This window comes from Myotis davidii, unplaced genomic scaffold (genome assembly GCF_000327345.1).
Source record: "Myotis davidii unplaced genomic scaffold, ASM32734v1 scaffold1828, whole genome shotgun sequence".
Taxonomy (NCBI): Eukaryota; Metazoa; Chordata; class Mammalia; order Chiroptera; family Vespertilionidae; genus Myotis; species Myotis davidii.
In genome coordinates this window covers 20,439-26,398 of record NW_006298629.1, presented here as the reverse complement: position 1 = coordinate 26,398, position 5,960 = coordinate 20,439, and the positions used below count along the sequence as shown (strand labels likewise).

The 5,960-nt window shown below is 53.0% G+C and overlaps 1 long non-coding RNA gene across 1 annotated transcript in view; it reads left to right on the top strand.

The window, feature by feature from the left end:
* The first annotated feature begins 89 nt into the window (after window positions 1–89).
* LOC107184764 overlaps window positions 90–5,960 on the top strand; it is a 10,938-nt gene continuing 5,067 nt past the window's right edge. Inside the window, exons 1-2 of the long non-coding RNA XR_001515676.1 lie at window positions 90–130; window positions 1,278–1,365. This is a non-coding gene — a long non-coding RNA (uncharacterized LOC107184764). The remainder of the gene's footprint in view (window positions 131–1,277; window positions 1,366–5,960) is intronic.

Sequence of the window (5,960 nt, the reverse complement as noted above, 5' to 3'; positions counted from 1 at the left end):
GTCATTTTTCCATTGATTCTTAGGGAAGTGGAAGAGAGAGGGAGAGACAGAGAGACACATCGATGTGAGAGAAACACATCCATTGGCTGCCTCCTGCACGTGCCTGGCCGGGGAAGAGCCTGCAACCAAGGTACGTGCCCTTGATCGGAATCGAACCCGGGACCCTTTGGTCCATAGGCCGACGCTCTGTCCACTGAGCCCAACCAGCCAGGGCCATTGGTTGAGTCTCATATGTCCCTGACCGAGGATCGAACCCACAACCGTGGAGGATCGGGACAGAAGCTTGGATTTTTACTGCCACTGTTTAGTGTGTGTGATGTTAGACCCAGGAACGGAGGCGAGGGCTGTCGAAGGTGCTGGTGCCCCTTGTCCAAGGACAGCTCGCTGGTCAGGGGCGGGGCAGAGACTTGCGGGGAGCCCTGGTGCTCTGAGTAAATATTTGTCCCCCGGGGACGTGTGGCAATGTGTGTAGACAGGTTTGGTTGTCAGAACTGGGGCGGTACTACTGGCACCTAGTGGAAGGAAGTTCAACATTTTTTTTTTCAAGTTTTTATTGAATTTATTTATTTTTAGGGTGAGGGGCTAGGGTTAGGGCTTGGGCTAGGGTTTATTGAATTTATTGGGGTGACATTAAGAGCAGTATGGTTTTTAAAAATATATATATATATTTCTTTATTGATTTTAGAGAGGAAGGGAGAGGGAGAGAGAGATAGAAACATCAGTGATGAGAGAGAAATCATTGATTGGCTGCCTCCTGCACCACGCCCCCTACTGGGGATCAGAAGTGCAACCTGGGCATGTGCCCTTGGCCAGAATAGAACCTGGGACCCTTCATTCTGCAGGCTGACTCTCTATCCACTGAGCCAAACCGGATAGGGATAATAGTATGTTTTTGTTTTGTTTTAATCCTCACCAGGGGATATATATTTTTTTAAATATATTTTATTGATTTTTTACAGAGAGGAAGGGAGAGAGATAGTTAGAAACATCGATGAGAGAGAAACATCGATCAGCTGCCTCCTGCACACCCCCCACTGGGGATGTGCCTGCAACCAAGGTACATGTCCTTGACCGGACTCGAACCTGGGACCCTTCAGTCCACAGGCCGACGCTCTATCCACTGAGCCAAACCGGTTAGGGCAGTCACTCTGCTTTTAAGTGGGAATGCTGGGGTGTGTACCTGCACCCCTGCTGTCGCCCCCTCAGGGCGGGAGGTGGCGGAGGGTCCTGGAAAAGCTGGGCTGTGCGCTCACCGTGCTGGATGTCCCTCCCCACAGGTGCTGTTGTCCCCCCCCTCCGGGGCTCGCAGGCCCCCATGGAGATCCCGTCCCCCCAGCCCGTGAAGCAGGAGGGCCAGGCCATCGAGTCACCTAGAGGGGAAATAAGACAAAACACAATGAATAAGGGCGGTGTAGTACACAGAAGACAATAAATTATATGGAATAAAATGGAACCAGGCATGGATTCCGTATATAAGTGAGCAAACCAGTTTCCACAGCCTGGGGACCAAGGGTGTGATGGAGAGTGGGGGCGCTGTCGGTGGGAGCCTCAGGCCGGTGGTACTCTTTCTTTCTTCCTTTGTTTATTAATTTTTTTTATTCCTCACTTGAGGATATTTTCCCATTGATTTTTAGAGAGAGTGGAAGAGAGAGGAAAAGACAGGGAGAAATACCAATGTGAGAGAAGGACATCGATTGGTTGCCTCCTGTATGCGCCCTGACCAGGGCCTGGGCCAGGGAGGAGTCTGCAGCCGAGGTATATGTCCTTGACTGGAATCGAACCCGGGACCCGTTGGTCCCCAGGCCAATGCTCTGTCCATTGAGCCAAACCGGCTAGGGCCCGGGGGTACGGTTTAAAGGGTGCAGTCCGCTGGGACACTCAGTGAGGATCCGAGGGTCACCCTTACTCTGATAGTCTCTCCAGCAGAAGGACTCAAGTTGTAAAGCCGCCATGCTCACAGTCAGTGATGGCGAACCTTGTGAGCTCGGTGTGTCGGCATTTTGAAAAACCCTAACTTAACTCTGGTGCCGTGTCACATATAGAAATTTTTTGATCTTTGCAACCATAGTAAAACAAAGATTTATATTTTTGATATTTATTTTATATATTTAAATGCCATTTAACAAAGAAAAATCAACCAAAAAAATGAGTTCGCGTGTCACCTCTGACACGCGTGTCATAGGTTCGCCATCACTGCTCATGGTCATGGTTGACCACATGGAAGGGTTAGCTCAGGGAGGCGGTGCCGGGGCAGGGTCCAGGGGAGCCCCATGCACACAGCTCTCCGTGCCCTCTCCTGCGGACACCACCGAGTGTTGCCCATCAGGGAAGCTCCCCGAGCTTGGAGTCCAGGGCTTTGGTTGGGGGTTGGGCATGTCGACCTGGTCGACCGCCTGCGCTGACCTTAGTCTCCACTCCTTGTGGAGGCTGAGCTGACAGGGCTTGGCTAACAGCCCCCCATGAACCCCACTGTTAGCACAGCCTGTCTGACCCACGCCAACCTGTGGGGTCGGGCCTGGGTACTATTGTCCTCTCTCTTTCACAGGGGAAGCTACGAGGCTCAGAGAGGTCAGGCGACTTGCCCAAAGTCACACAGCCAGTTAGGGGCGGGGGCGGAGTAGAACCCCAGTGCCGTGGCTGTAGAGTCCCGATTGCAATCCCTGAGCACCTGCGGCCACTCTGTCCATTGTCTTTGTGGGCGGTGCTCAGCCTCTGAGCAGTCCAGCGTCTGTGGCTGTCACCCCACACCAGAGAGCCCCAGGACGCCTGTGGGGTCCTCCCAGAAGTGGAGGTGCTGAGGCTGGAGTGTGCCCAAGAATTGCTAGGAGCTCACCGGCCTCCGCTCTCAGATGTGCAGACCGGGGAGCTGGGGAGGTCTCCACACATCTGTCTGAGTGGGGACTTGGGGTGAGACCATGTGCTGCCAGCCCCCTCAGAACTGACAGGGGGGGAGGTAACTCAATGGGGGTCCCACAAGCAGGTCGGCCTCATGCAAAACCCCTGCCGGGCACCTGCACGCTCCTGTGCCGGGTCCTCCTCAGGGCGAGGCAGATGGATGGATGAAGGTCCAACTGTCCATCCGTCCACTCGGCGTCTGGTATAGGAGGTACCAGGAGCCGGGACCCGCCTCAGTGGCGGCGGGAATATAAAATGGGGCAGCTGCGGTGGGAAGCAGTCTGGCGGTTCCCCCAAAAGGTGAGACGTGGGACTGCAGCGGGTCCTGGACTAACGCCGTTTTGTTCGACACGGATGAGATGCTACAGGACTGAACTCGTGTGTGTATCCGTTGGTCTCTGGTAAAATTGGTTTTCTTACACGTTTCGCTTAAAGTCACGGAACCTAAGTGGGGATTCACTGCGCCATGTGAGGCAGCACTCCTGGGGAAACACCCAGGAGAAATGAAAACATCTGCTCAAAACCTGTACACATCTGGATGAGTGATGGCAGGCCAGCGGCAATCGGAGTAGCCGAAAAGTGGAGACAGTCCACATGCACTCCGGTTGGGGAGCGGATCAACCAGCTGAGGAATGGCTACACGGTGGAATATTATTTTTTTAATATATATTTTATTGATTTTTTACAGAGAGGAAGGGAGAGGGATAGAGAGCCAGAAACATTGATGAGAGAGAAACATCAATCAGCTGCCTCCTGCACACCCCCCACTGGGGATGTACCTGCAACCAAGGTACATGCCCTTGACCGGAATCGAACCTGGGACCCTTCAGTCCGCAGGCCGACGCTCTATCCACTGAGCCACACTGGTTAGGGCCACGGTGGAATATTACTTGGCCGTGAAAAAGAATGGACTGATGTGCTGCGATACGGATGGACAGTGAAAACATCGTGTGAAAAAGTGACACCAGTCAGCGGGGTCCTGCAGGATCGCGTTTAGATGAAACGCCCTGAATCAGCAAGTCCATGAAGACAGGAAGTAGCTGGATGGGTTCGATACTTATTTTTGGGGGGTGATGAAGATATCCTAAAATGGATTGCAGTGACAGTTGGAATCGTGGTTTTAAGTGGATGAATTCTGTGGCATGTGAATCGTAGCTCAATGAAGCTTATTTATAAAAGATCGGCATGGGGGGTACCAGACAGGCCAGTTCCTGCCCTCCTCGCCTCAACCCCTCCATCCAGGCGTGCCTCGGGGACTTCGGGGAGAAAGGACAGCAACTCCACACAGACTCTTCCAAAACCTGAGGAGAGAGAGGAGGGGCCGTTTCCCACTCATTCTGTGGGGCCAGCATGACCCCAATACCAAAACCGAAGACGGTACAAGAAGAGGAGTCCGTAGGCCACTATCCTCACGGCCAAAGAATTCTACTGAATGAGAGAAGCCAGACCCCAAAAGGGTGTGATCTAAAGTTCCCGGAAATGAAACCCGCTCTGTAGTGGCGGAAACCACACCAGTGGCTGCAGATTGGAGACGGGGAGATGGTGCCTGCGCACAGGGACTTCTGGGGCCAGGGTGCGCTCCCCACCTCAGCAGCGCTGGTGTTTTCTTGAGCCGACGCCTACGTTGAAACTCACTGGATTATATGCCGTGAATGTACGCGTTTATTTTACGCCTGTTCGGCCACAATAAACCTGTCAGGATGCGTGCTCTGAGGAATTCCAAAACGGCGGCGGAGTACGTGGAAGCTACATGGACATGCTCCCAGGACCAAACTGGAATTAGAGCCAAAATATAGACAAACCACCCCGATAAGCAACCGAAGACAAGCCGGACAGACCCCTGATAACGAGGACGGGAAGTGGAGACCGCCTAGAGCAGTGTTTCTCAACCTGTGGGTCGCGACCCCTTTGGGGGTCAAACGACCCTTTCACAGGGGTCGCCTAAGACTATCGGAAAACACATAATTACATGTTGTTTTTGTGATTCATCACTGTGCTTTAATTATGTTCAATTTGTAACAATGAAAATACATCCTGCATATCAGACATTTACATTACGATTCATAACAGTAGCAAAATTACAGTGATGAAGTAGCCATGAAAATGATTTTATGGTTGGGAGTCAGCACAACGTGAGGAACTGTATTAAAGGGTCACGGCATTAGGAAGGTTGAGAACCACTGGCCTAGAGGCTGGTAGGACGTGCACAGGCGCACAAGGGCTGACCAGGCTCCCACAGACAGCAGACAACGTTCTGGGGGGATATCTCTGCTGTCGGGGGTCAGGGCTTGTTACTGCTGAGAACTCTGGGGTCGAAACCCCAGGCCGAGTTCCCCAACCCAGAGCACCTGAAGGGAGAATGGTGCCTGTGTAACATCTGGCTGTGAAAAGCAGCAGGGTTGCTGCCCGCCAGGGAGAGAGGGCTGGGAATGCAGGCACCCTCTTACAGGGCCAAGAAACATAATTTTGTGTGTGGCCACTTGCCTTGGGCTCTGGCAGAGAAAGGGCAGAGTGGACTGCAGCTGTGTGAGCAGAAGCCGGGGTGGGGTCTCAGGTTAAACTGTGGAAGGCAGACACCCCATTTTGTCACAGAGTTTGCGAAGGGCAATAAGAAGAAGCTAAGGCAGCCCGGCTGGTGGGGCTCAGTGGTTGAGTCAGGAGGTCACGGTTCGATTCCTGGTCAGGGCACATGCCCCAGTTGCAGGCTCTGTCCCTAGTGGAGGGTGTGCAGGAGGCAGCCCGATCAGTGGTTCTCTCTCATCGCTGATGTTTCTGTCTCTCCCTCTCCCTTCCATTAAAAAACAAAAAAAAGTAGTGCACTATTCAAAGCAGGTATATCGGTCAGCTGTTGCTGTGTAACAGGTCGCCCCAAATGTAGTGGTTTAAAAATAAACATGTAGCATCTCACGCAATCTCTGTGGGTTGGGATCTTGCAACGGGTGTGGCGCCACGTCTCAGGACGCTGCAGCTAAGATGTCGGCTGAGGCTGTCATCTCCTGAAGGCTGGGGCTGGAGGGTATGAGGGGGTGCCCTCATGGGCCTCACGTGGGGTGGCCAAGCGAGCA